The sequence below is a fragment of the Hemitrygon akajei genome, chromosome 23 (assembly GCF_048418815.1).
Source record: "Hemitrygon akajei chromosome 23, sHemAka1.3, whole genome shotgun sequence".
Taxonomy (NCBI): domain Eukaryota; kingdom Metazoa; phylum Chordata; class Chondrichthyes; order Myliobatiformes; family Dasyatidae; genus Hemitrygon; species Hemitrygon akajei.
In genome coordinates this window covers 15,706,562-15,720,210 of record NC_133146.1, presented here as the reverse complement: position 1 = coordinate 15,720,210, position 13,649 = coordinate 15,706,562, and the positions used below count along the sequence as shown (strand labels likewise).

At 43.4% G+C, this 13,649-nt stretch overlaps 1 protein-coding gene and 1 long non-coding RNA gene across 4 annotated transcripts in view; one reads left to right on the top strand and one right to left on the bottom strand.

Annotated features, from left to right (window-relative positions):
* Positions 1-13,649, bottom strand: part of zfyve27 (zinc finger, FYVE domain containing 27) — a 208,579-nt gene that overhangs the window by 51,289 nt on the left and 143,641 nt on the right. The gene's annotated exons all lie outside the window — the stretch shown is intronic.
* Positions 1,867-13,465, top strand: LOC140715189 (uncharacterized). Of its 2 annotated transcripts, none has more exons than XR_012096078.1 (4): positions 1,867-1,981; positions 2,186-2,273; positions 10,180-10,583; positions 13,136-13,465. It is a non-coding gene; the product is annotated as an uncharacterized lncRNA (long non-coding RNA). The 2 variants fall into 2 exon arrangements; XR_012096077.1 differs by having other exon boundaries at positions 13,133-13,465.

Genomic DNA, 13,649 nt, shown 5'->3' with positions numbered 1-13,649 from the left:
CTGTGAACAGTGCTCTTTTTCTGACCCTTCTTAAACCCATCACCCCTACTGGGGCATAGGGTGCTGACAGCAGCCTGCCAGAGTCTTCTAACCTCGGCGTGTCTTTCAGGTTGTCACCATGTGCTGTCCATCCTCAAAGATTCTTCTTCTCCCAGAAAAGAAGCCTTTGGAGCTTCTGCTGCTGTTTCTCTAGCACTGGGCTTTTATGGGATGGGGTTGCTAGTCTAGTCCCACGCTCAACCCTCCTCCTATTGCAGCCAGGCTTGGGACCATCCAAGACAGAATTACTTTTTTTTTTACACTATTTTGCAATTTGTACTAATATTATGTCTTTGCTGCCGCAAAACAAATTTAATGTCATAAAACAGTGAAATAAACCTGTTTCTAACTGAACCCGATAAATGCCAGATTAGAGAACAGGTCTCATCAAGAAAGGGCTCTTCTCTTTGGAGTAAAGGAAGATGAGAGGTGACTTGATAGAGTTAAGAAAATCTGAGATATGGACACTGCTGAAAGGAAGAATGAGGCTATGTGGGAAGGAAGCCTCTTAGGAGTAGGTTTAAAGGATGGCACAGCAGTGTGAGCTATACAGTGGTTCTATGGAACTCAACACCTACCAAGGTAAAGTGTGCCATCTAATTTGAATCACTTGCTTAAGACTATAAGACCCAAGAGCAGTATTAGGCCATTTTGCCCCTCAAGTCTTGGTGTTGCTTTCAAGTCAGAGGAAGCCATTCAACCTCAATGGAGCCTAACTTCACAGTCTAGACTAATGAAGCAGGTCACACTGAAGGAGTGCTGCATTGTTCGGGATGACAGCAGAGCAATTAGTGTAATGCCTTATAGCGCCAGCAATTGCGAGTTCAGGGTTGAATTCCAGCCACTCTCTGTACGGAGTTTGTATGCTCTCCCCATGATAGTGTGGCTTTCTCCAAGCTGCTCCAGTTTCTCCCCACAGGTTAAGGTTAATGAGTTGTGGGCTTGCTACGACTGTGTTGGTCACTGACACAAATGACACATTTCACTCTATGTTTCAATGCTTTGACGTATTATGTGATGACAAAGTTAATTTTTGAACTTCATCAAAGGGGAGGGGACGCAGATCCAAAGTCCTAGTGGCCACTGGACAGATTCAGATTCATTTTGCTTTAACAATCAGCACACCCAACGATGTGCTGGGGGCAGCCCACAATAGTCACCACACATTCTGGTTCCAGCATAGCAGACCCACTATGTTCAGCAGAACAACACAAGCAGGAACAACAGAATAAAACAAGACAACAGTAAAACAAGCTCTGACATAGCTCAGAGCAATCAGTTCTTCCCAAAGTCTAACCTACAGCATCTAATTCAACACTTGATGTGGTTACACAGCTCACGGACATCAGCGACTAAGAATCTGGAGGGAGCCATTCAACTCAAAATTGTGGAATTCTATCAAACAGGCGCTACACGTCCTTATGTCACCCAATTCCTAGTCTCCACACAGGTAACACCAACCGAATCAAAGGTGCCAGGAGTTCTAACAAAAGTCCTCATGCTGATCAGTTTTCTTTGTGGCAAGGGGAAGATTTATTCCTTCACAATTCAGTAAACGCAGAGAAAAGCCAGGGCAGGTTCTGCAATATGGATGCAATATCCTCGTCAACCCTCCGTGGAAGGCAATGTATATTTGTAAAAGAAAAAGAATCGCTTAGCAGTTCAAAAGCTGACTTGGGCACTCTTTCCTTTCAGCACGTCTGCCAGCTCTGTGTGTTAATTATTCAAAGAATTTGTTTGTGTCTTGCACATGTGAAGCAAATCATTTCTTGGCGTCGCTTTCAGAGGCACGGCATCCTTCATGTCACAATCTATACATGTGAGAATCATTTACCAAAGGAAAAACAAAACAAATCCACTAAACTCATCAGTTACAAAACTCTGTGGTGGTGGCCAGCAGTTTCCCCCAGCTCTCCACCCTGCTCTTCCCCTCTGCCATCAGGTTTCTGAACGGATAATGAACACTACCTCACTATTGTTTGCTCAGATTTTAGTGCTACTTATTTAATTTATTCTCAATATATACAAATATTTCTTAATAAAATTTATAGTTTTTTAATATATTGCACTATATCGTTGCCACAAAATGACAAATTTCACAACATATGCCAGTGATATTAAATCTTTTTCTGATTCTCTGTCACAGGCTCATCTGGGAAATGCTCAACCTGGAAACTACTCAACTTAGAAATGGAAGGGACCAAGGTAACACATTATGGAAAAGGATTTTACAGGTGAGATTAGCTTTATTTGTCACATGTACATCAAAGTATACAGGGAAACCTGTTGTTTGTGCCACTGACCAACACAGTCCGAGGTTGTGCTGGGGCAACTGTCACCATGATTTTGGTGCCAATACAGCATGCCCACAATTTACTAACCCTGACCTGTACGTCTTAGGAACGTGGGAGGAAAATGGAGCGCCCAGAGGGAACCCATGCTGTCATGGTGAGAACATACAATGGAAAGGGAGAGAGTAAAATAGACATGCATACACACAGAGCACCGAATGTGCACACGTATGCCAAATGTGCAGACACAATATATACATGCACACACTCTTAGGAGCTGAGGGAACTTAGCTAACACATCATGAAGGATGGCTACACACATAAAATGCTGGAGGAACTCAGCAGGTCAGGCAAATCTATGAAGGGGAGAAACCAGCTGACATTTCAGGCTGAGATCCTTTGTCAGGCCTGAAACGATGACTGTTTATTCCTCTCCATAGATGCTGCCCGACTTGCTGAGTTCTTCCAGCACCTTTGTGTGTTGCTCAAGACTTCTAGCATCCACAGAATGTCTTGCTTATGAAGGATGGTAAAATACGCCCACACACAGTTGCAAATGAACACACACAAAAACTCAAATATTTATAGGCAGAGAGCCTCCATTGTGTGTATACGCTGAGTCTCAAATCCCTTGATGGGGGGGAGAGAGAGAGAGTCTTTTTGTATGTCGAATTGTCAGGTGAACGATTAGTTTTTGTTGTATTGCAGGTCATGGTCTCTCTTGGGGACTTTGCTAATTGATTGCTTGGTGGGTGGAGGGTGCTGTTTGTATTTTTGCAGTAGTAAGTGGGGGTGGGGAGGGTCATTGCTTTGTTGCTGCTTGTGTCTGGGAGAGGGAGCAGGGGGGCTTTGGGGTTCTAATGTTTTTACTGTTATTCATTCTTTGGGGCACTGTTCCGTTTACGTGGATGTCTGCAAAGAACAAGAATTTCAGGATGTATATTACATACGTTTCTCTGATTTTAAATGGAACTACTGAACAGAGCTACAAGTGTAAGGATGTAGCAAATGTGCACATGCCCACAGTCTCAAATGTGAGGACACTGAATCTGAACTGCTCACACGATATACGCATACATAACCACGCATATGCATACATGTTGAAGCACATGCATATACATATCCAAATGTGGGCATGTTCGTTCTCTCTCTCTCTCACACACACACACACACACACACACACACACACACACACACACACACACACACACACACACACACACACACACACACACACACACACACACACACACACACACACACACACACACACACACACACACACACACACACACACACACACACACACACACACACCAGAAATTTTACTGATTTCAGGAGTGCTCAGATTAATTGTCTGGCTGAGGCCAGCTCTTAATTCAACCCTGTGATGATTGGGGACATCAGGGACATTCAAGGAGTCACTTGGAGACATGCAGTCCAATAGTGAAGGCTTCTGAGTAGTCAAGGTGTAACTTCCTGGACTAAAGAGCACAAAGTTCTAGATGATACAGCACTGCTTCAGATTTTTGGTCCCTTTTAATTACAGAGTTCAATGAGTAACATGTGTAATATCGTAGCCTCTGCATTTTCATGCCTAGACATTCCCAGGTGAATATGCCAGTGTTGATACATCCACAGATATTAGACAGAATATGGAATAATGTACTAATCCAAACTACCTGGAGAATAAAGCAGACGTTTGCCCAAGGGAACCTGAATTCATCGCCACAGATGGCTGTGAAGGGTATAATTAAAGTGAAGTTGACCAAGTTCTTGATTAGTAAGGGTGTCAAAAGTTACAGGAGAAGGAGGGAGACTGGGGTTGAGAGGGATAATCAATCAGTCATGACGAATGATGGAGACATTTTGATAGGAGCAGAATTAGGCCATTTGACCTATGTCTTATTATCGTATGACCTGAAGGATAAGCCCAACACTACCTGCCAATATGTTCTGATGATCTGCAAATGATCAAAACATCAAAATGCATTTAAAATGCTGTATTCTTTGGATCTACTCTTATCTACACAAACACAAGTAATGATAATGATCTAAGCACTTGGGTGGCAAGGATTGAGACACCTAAACACATGCACTGCCTTGGGTCTGTGGTATGTAATTAGCTTGTAAGCTCTTGCCAACTTCAGGGATGCTGGTGGCCAAGTAGCTAGCAATTAGTTATCTAAACACAGCAGATGTACATTGCTTCAGTTTTGCTAAACAAAGCTTTAAAACCCACATTTCACACGGTGATTGATTTGGCCGAAGTTGAGAGCAGAAGGCATGCAAGGCAGTGCCACATCACAGTGCCTTGCACCGAGCGTAAACAAAACAAGGACAAATTACTTGTGTTGTGTGAGCCAAGTGTTGAAAGTTGTGATGCCAACTGAAGGAATCAAAATCAGGTTTATTATCACTGACATCATATCGTGACATTTGTTGTTTTAGAGTGTAGAATGGTACAGAACACCACAGTTCATAATGTGGTACTGACCTTTTAACTTTTGACCTAAGATCAACCAATCCCCGGGGTTCTCAACCGGGTGTCCGCAGACCCCACAGTTCATGGTATGGGTCCTTGGCGTAAAAAAGGTTGGGAACCCCTGATCTAACCCTTCCCTTCTACACAGCCTCCCATTTACTATCATCCATGTGCCAAGCTCAGAGTTTCTCAGCAATACTCAAACACAGCAGGTCAGGCAGCACCTATGGAAATAGACAGATACTTTATTGACCCCAAAGGAAATTAGTGTCACAGTAGCATTACAAGTGCACAGATATATACATATTAGAAGAGAAGTAGAAAGAATAAGCAAAAGTACCCTCAAACAGTCTAATAGGAGAGGGTCATCACTTCCCCTTATAGAGCCCAATGGCCAAAGGTAAAAAAGGCCTCATATAGACAGCACTTTTTGGAGCAGTTAATAAACAGTTGATGTTTTGAAATTAATAAACAGTTTAATATGACACACCAAAACATCACTGGAGCAGCCAATTAGCTTTAGAAGTCACATAATTAGCTAAATGGAGATTTGTTTTTTTGAGACCTTTGTGCAGTCATGGTGTTTCAATTCATTGTAGAAAAAATACACCTGCATCTAGAAGGTCCAACTGCCGGTGAGTCAGTATCCTGGTAAAAACTACACCATGAAGACAAAAGAACACTCCAAGCAACTCCACAAAAAAGTTATTGCAAAGCACAAGCCAGGAGATGGATAGAAGAAAATTTCCAAGTCACTGAGTATCCCATGGAGTACAGTAAAGTCAATCATCAAGAAATGGAAAGAATATGGCACAGCTCTAAATCCACCTAGGGCAGGCCATCCTCAGAAACTGAGTGACTGTGTAAGATGGGGACTAATCAGGGAAGCCACCAAGAGGCCTGTGACAACTTTGGAGGAGTTACAAGCATCAGTGGCTGAGATGGGAGAGTCTGCGTGTACAACAACTGTTACCCGGGTGCTTCACCAGTCGCAGCTTTAAGGGAGAGTGGCAAGGAGAAGGTCACTGTTGAAAAAAAAGCTCGCATGAAATCTTGGATAGAGTTTACGAGAAGGCATGTGGGAGACTCTGAAGTCAGCTGGAAAAAAGTTCTATGGTCTGATGAAACCAAACTTGAGCTTTTTGGCCATCAGACTAACCACTGTGTTTGGTGTAAGCCAAACACCGCACATCATCAAAACCCACCATCCCTACCGTGAAGCATGATGGAGGCTGCAACATGCTGTGGGGATGCTTCACTGCAGCAGGCCCTGGAAGGCTTGTGAAGGTAGAGGGTAAAATGAATGCAGGAAAATACAGGCAGTCTGCAAGAGAACTGTGACTTGGGAGAAGATTTGTTTTCCAGCAGGACAATGACCACAAGCATAAAGCCAAAACTACAGAGGAATGGCTTAAAAACAACCAAGTTAATGTCCTGGTGTGGCCAAGTCAGAGTCCAGAGCTCAATCCAACTGAGAATTTGTTGCTGGACTTGAAAAGGGTTGTTCACTCATGATCCTCATGCAATCTGAGCGAGCTGGCACAGTTTTGTAAAGAATAGGGAAACACTGCAGTGCCTAAAGCAGACAGAGACCTTATCCACATAAATTGAAGGCTGTAATTGTTGCCAAAGGTGCATCTACTAAATACTGACTTGAAGGGGGTGAAATCTTATGCAATCAATTATTTTGTGTTTTCTATTTGCAATTAATTCAGATCATTTTGTAGCGATCTGGTTTCACGTTGACATGAAAGAGTCTTTTTCTGTTGATCAGTGTCACAAAAGCCAAAATAAATTCACTGTGATTCAATGTTGTGAAAGAATAAAACATGAAAACTTCCAGGGGAGGGTGAATACTTTTTATAGGCACTGTATGTACATAGGAGCGCAAAAATAAGCAAAATAGTGAAGTAGTGTTCATGAACTGTCCAGAAATTTGATTTTGGAGGGGAACAAGCTTTTCCTAAGACAATGAGTTTGTCTCTTTAAGCTCCTGTATCTCCTCCCTGATGGCAGTGATGAGAAAAGGGAATGGGAGTGGGGGTCTTTCATGATGGATACCACCTTCTTAAGGCATTTCCTTTTTAAGTTATCCTCCTATGCATTGGTACCTCCATACCAAATGGCGATGATACTGGTCAGAATACTTTCCACTTACATCTGTGAAATTTGCTAGAGTCTTTTGTGACATACCAAGTCTCCTCAAACTCCTAATGAAGTATAGTTGCTGGCATACCTTCTTCATAATTGTTTTAATATTCAATTCAAATTTAATTGTCATTCAACTATATATGAATACTCATATACAGCCAAACAAGACAGCGTTACTCAGAGGCCAAGGTGCAAAACACAGTACCAACAGTCACACACAGCACGAAGCACACACAAGATAGCAAACACAAATGGTATCATGCAGTAAAAAATGTCTCAAAACCCATACGATCAATCTGCAGTCAAACATCTCACCAAGTGAACACCAGGGAGCAGCATCAGCTCCAGCCTGGACACTGTGCCACAGGACAGATATGTTGGACCCAGGATAGATCTTCACTCAGGAGCTTGAAACTGCCTACCCTTTCCACTGCTGGCCCCTCAATGAGAACTGGTGTGTTCCCTTGACTTCTCCTTCCTGAAGTCCACAATCAAATCCTTGACCTGACATACATAGAGTACAAAGTCATTGTTGTGACTGATGGAGGCTCTTGGCCCAAAATGTTGACTGTTTATTCCTTTCCACAGATGTTGCCTGACCTGCTAAGTTCCTCCAGAATTTTGAGTGTTTCACAGACAGGCATGATTTTGTGGGAATGGGAGACAGAATTAAAATGGCTGGCTACAAGGAGATGAATGTTTTCCTGATCAATTGCTAAGAGTCATGCAAACACAATGAAGTCAGTGGAAAGCAAAACATCACAGTCACCCCTGTATATCCACACGTGATGGGTTCTGCTTTCTACCCCCACATTTGAGATAAAGAACCTTTCAGCAGAACCAAATCATTAGCTGGCTCCCGCTTCGCAGACACTGCCCAACCTGCTGAGAAGTTCGAGCATTTTCATATTTCTCTTCTGATTTTTATTATACTTCACTTCTAATTTGCTTCAACAGAGCAGGGAGAACTTGGTTCAGTCTTCCAGCTTGAAAGATGCTGCAATCCACTGATCTGGACAGACGAGTCAGCCAAGGCTTTGAACAGTGGGCCCTGTGCCGAAGATGAATGTAACCCAGCAAAAATGATTTGTAGGGACATTGTGCAAGACACCAACACAGCTGGAAGGAAAAGTATTCAGAATAGGATTGCAGGATGATGCAGAAGCTCTGAGGGAGGTAGAGATTCCAGGAAAGAATGAGCTGTTGTAAGAGATGGTGGAACAACTTCAATTTCATCACACAAGGCTGGTTATTTTTCCAGACATGTTCTCCAGATATCTTGACCAGGATTCTTCTGCAGTCAAACTCAACATGTCCCAGTTATCTAACATAGAACACTACAGCACTGTACAGGCCCTTCAACCCCTGATGTTGTGCCACCCTTTTAACCTACTCTACGATCAACCTAACCCTTCCCTCCTACATATCTGTCCATTTTGTTTAACATCATGTGCCCAAGTGTCTCTTAAGTGTCCCTAATGTTTCTACTTCTACTACCGCTCTGATAGAGCATTCCGTGCACCTCACACTAGTGTAAAAAAGCCTACCCATGACATTTCTTCTCCCAGAGAGTTGTGGGGGTCTAGAATGCACTGCCTCAGAAGGCAGTGGAGGCCAATTCTCTGGATGCTTTCAAGAAGGAGCTAGATGGGTATCTTATGGATAGGGGAATCAAGGGATATGGGGACAAGGCAGGAACCGGGTATTGATAGTAGATGATCAGCCATGATCTCAGAATGGCGGTGCAGGCTGGAAGGGCCGAATGGTCTACTTCTGCACCTATTGTCTATTTACTCTTATACTTTCATCTAATCACCTTAAAATTATGCCCCCTCGCATTTTCCAACTCACAGCATGCCTAGAAAACAAATAAAGAGGAAGCCTGTTACCATGAGATCCTTCTCTTCTTAGGAAAGCAGCACAGAGCTTGGGCTCTGACTGTTAATAAGTGGTAAAATCACAAGTGTCTTGTTGAGGCAACACAACACCCTATCTGCCTACAGGAGTCAATCTTACTTAATCCTTGATTAAGTAAAAAAAACAATAAGCATTTGATGCCTGCACCATCAAAACATGATATCAGTAAATATTCCTGCAGCAAATCACCTCTCTATACAGAAACCAGCTGGCTTGACTGCCTGTTTGGAGGACATCAAAGCTAGGAATCAAAGGGATTAGAATTATATGATTCATAGGAAGTATAGCTGGTTTATAACAAGCAATGTGCTCTGGTGTTAGAAAGAGATGAGAATTAATCACCATTGCAAGTGGCAGAGAAAGGAGGGCTTATTAGGTAGTGCATGTGTAAGTTTGCAATGAAGTGGCATAGAGAAGGAAAGACTAACAGAATGAAGTCTAACGTGTATCGTACCACTCCTGCTCACAAGAGATCACAAGCACCTAACATGAAGACATTGCCACCATTGTGAAGACAAGAATCGCGAGAGGAAGAAGGTTCGCAGGAAGAGAGACAGACAGACAGATCAGCTTTATTCATCATATATACATCAAAATATCAAAACACTGTTCTTTTTTAGTGTGTCGCACCAGACAGTCAGCCGTTCTTGTCTGGCGTGTAGTGTCAGGATTGGTCTCCTTTCCAATTAACCGGGTCAGGATATGAATGTTCCTGACTCGACCCTTGTTTTTTCTTAACGAGGCTGAGCAGCTAGCTCGACGGTCAACCTGGCACGGATGGAAAGCGTACTCGGGAGGTGACCCGACTTGGAATCGAACTCGGGAGCCTTCGCTTGAGTCCAGCGCTGATGCCAGTGAAAAGCATCTTTTGTGCTGTGGATATGCAGGCGGCAGCCCGGATCCGGTGTTGTCATGCTTCCAGCCCCAACACAGCATGCCCACAACTTACTAACCCTAACCCAGATGTCCTTGGAATGTGGGAGAAAAATCGGAGCACCCAGAGGAAAGTTGGTGCTGGGAGAACACCAAAACAATGTCTTCACTAAATTTCTAAGCACAGGATATGAGTGAAATGAGTAAACAGCCAGTTTACAGCAATACATTGCTTTCTGTGATACTGAATTAGCATTTTGAAGGTCAGGTTACTTTAGGAGAATGAGAGTCAGTTTGAACCTTACAAAGCAAGTGAGAAGAGGGCGGAGCTTAGTTATGATGGCACCAAATGGCGACTCCTTTGCTTGCAGCTTCGGAAACAGCTCTATTTCCACGTTTAATTTCTCTGTTTTTCCCTTTCAGGCTTCTTTTGAAGACCCTGACCTGGAGTTACACACTGACTTCAGTTCTTTGCAGGAACGAGACCTGCTCTCGGGGTTTCACGACTGGCCACTATTCGACATGCCAAGGATGCAGCCTAAGAGTTCAGCTCACCTTCAGAGGCCCAGGATCTTGTGGCTCTGGAAACAGCCTGATCGAAGGCTGGTGTCCCAGCAAGGAATCGGTGTGTCATGGGAGTCAGTAGATCTCTGGCTCTGTGTCCAGAGACCCGAGATCTTTCGGCACAGAGCTCGGAAAAAGCGACGCAACGGACTTTTAACATCATAGATCAGCATGTTGTTTGTTATGTCTCCCCTCTCGCTGTGGAACAGAGACACCTCTTTCTCCCTTATTAGAGAGAGAGCCTGTGGTATGTTGAATACCGGGTGAGTGAGTAGTCTTTGGGGTGCTGCAAGACTGTGTCTTTGCTGTTGCTTTGCTGCACGCTTGAGTGTTCAGTGGTGGGTGCTGATGCTGTTTTTTGTTGGTGGGGGAATCGTTGCTTTGCTGCTGCTTTTGTGGGGGAGGGAGGGGAGCTGGGGGGTTTGGGGTTCTACCATTTAACTCATTCATTCTTTGTGGGCACTCTGTTTTCATGGCTGGTTGCGAAGAAAAAGAATTTCAGGATGTATATTGTATACATTTCTCTGACATTAAATGTACTCTTAAAACCTTTGAAAAACAGCAACATGGTTGTAAACAGCGCAGTTGATGAAGGAGTAAATATCACCAAGAAGAGCAGAGTGAAATCCCTTTCCCTTTCTCGAAATAAGGCTAAGAGCATCTTTCAGTCCATTTGAGGTAGCAGGTAGAACGGGGTTGCAGTTTATCAAATGCCAGAATGGCACTCTCTTGATACTGCCTCGGAACAAGAATTTAGGGTTTTAACCTCAAGCCTGTGGATTGGGAGTTTAGCGCAAAACTGACTCGAACATGGAATGTTGAATTGAGGAGGGCCGTGTGGTGCAAGAAAGCTGGATCAGAACTACTAATACCACCACTGTTAAAGAAAGAAGTTATAGTTTACCTGAATCAGAATCAGGTTTACTATCACTGATATATGTTGTGAAATTTGTTGTTTTGCAGCTGCACTACAGTACAATACATAAAATATACTATAAATACAATAAAAGATATATACACCCAGTGGCCACTTTATTAGGTACCTCATATACCTAATAAAATGGCCACTGAGCATATGTTTGTGGTCTTCTGCTGTGTAGCCCATCTACTTTCAAGGCTTGGTGTGTTGTGTATTCGGAGATGCTCTTCTACACACCACTGTTCTAACTTGCGGTTATTTAAATCACATTTCTTCCCCATTCTGATGTTTGGTGTGAACAACACCAAACCTCTTGATTATGTCTACACTGAGTTACTGCCCCAAGAATGGCTGATTAGATATTTGCATTTACAAGGAGGTGTACAGGTGTACCTAACAAAGTGGCCAATGAGCGTATACAAAATAAATAAAGTTCAAAGAGAGAGCAAAAATATCGAGGAGGTGTTCATGGGTTATTTGTCTGTTCATAAATCTGATGGCAGAGGAGAATAAGCTGTTCCTAAAATGTTGAGTGTGTGTCTTCAGGCTCCTGTACCTCCTCTCTGATGGAAATAATAAGAGGGCATGCCCCATATGGTGAGGGTCCTTAATCATGGATGCCATCTTCTTGAAGCAGCGCCTTTTGAAGACGTCCTTGATGGTGGGAGGCTAGTGCCCATGATGGAGCTGGCTGTGGTTGCAACGCTCTGCAGCCGCCCCTCCATGCCAGACGGTGACGGAATCTCAAATTCGCTGTCCGAGCAATACTCAAATCCACATTTCAAACAACAAAGCAAAAGGCAGTCCATTCTGCCCTTCAAAGAGTTCTACTCAGTAGTCATCACAGAACCTGCTGAAGGAGAGCAGTCTGCACTGGTGTACTGGCGGTGGCCAGAGTCAGCTGCTCTGAATTCCTGGGTGATAACAGATCAGATGGGTTGTCCTGGGGTCCAGGACATAGATACAAACACAAGGAAAGCCTTTACTTTCTGAGGAAGTTAATGGGGTTTGGCTTGTCACCGAACACTGACGCACTGATTTTGGCCCAATCAGTCGATGCTGCCCACTCAGCTAGGCACAATTTCCTGTGTTCCACCCATATTCTTCTAAACCCCTCCCCTCCATGTACTTATCTTAAATACTATTGTACCTGCCTCAACCACTCGTCTTTGTTCCATATACTCACCACCCTCTGGCTGGAAAAGCTTTTTATAATATTGGTAATATGTTCAAAATGTTGTCACTGGCTGGGTAATTTGTGCAAGTTTCACCCACAGCGTTTATTAAGCCTCACCAACTTCTATCAATGCACCATAGAAAGCATCCTATCTGAATGCATCATGTCCTGGTATGGCAACTGCTTGGCCCACGACCACAAAAAAACTGACACAGCTCAGCAGACATCAACCTCCCCTCTACGGGCTCAGTCTACACATCTCGCTCCCTCAGTAAAGCTGCCAACAAAATCAAAAACCCTTCCCACCCCAAATATTCTCTCCTTTCCCCTCACCCATTGGACAAAAGATACAAAAGCCTGCAAGCACATAACATCAGGCTCAAGGACAGCTTCTACTCCACTGTTATTAGAATATTGAATGGTCTCCCAGCCCAATAAAATGGAACTCACTTGACCTCACAATCTATCTTGTTACTTCCCTCCACCTCAGTATCTGCCTGCACTGCACTTGCTCTGTAACTGTAACACTTCATTCCGCATTCTGTTAAGGTTTTCCCCTTGTACTACTTAATGCCATGATGTAATTAATTGATCTGTATGGATGGCAGGCACAACAGTTTTTCACTGTACCTTTTCATTGTCACATGTGACAATAATAAACCAATTTACCAAACTTATTTTACCAGTTTAACAACCTTTCTTTTTTTTTCACACAGCAGGATCCCATGAAGAGCAAATGTAGAACCCTCTCTGCTTAGGACCTGGTTTCCAAACGAGCGTAGATTAATTGCGATGAACCTCTCATTCGAAAGCTGACAAGCTCTTCAGAAAATCAAGCGCAACGTACTCTCAGCTGGCTCCCAGGGGAGAACTGCTGACACTTCAGCAACGAGTGGTATTAAACTGTCAGTCTCACATGAAAGTCCTCGAAGTATGGCAGATGTGAGAAATGGAAACAGTCAACACACACAATGCTTACATTATGCTTTATGTTTAACGTATGGTATAAATAATACGCAGTATAATAAAGTTGACAATTGTACACCTGAGGGGCTTTAATGATGTCAGTAAACCGTAAAATGAAAGTCCAGCAGTTGGCGTTGACTCAATTACTGGCATTATCAGCACCATAATAACACAAGCCACAGGAAAAGAATTAGGCCATTCGGCTCTTTGAGTCTGCTCCACCATTCCATCATGGCTGATTTAGTATCCCACTCAACCCCATTCTCC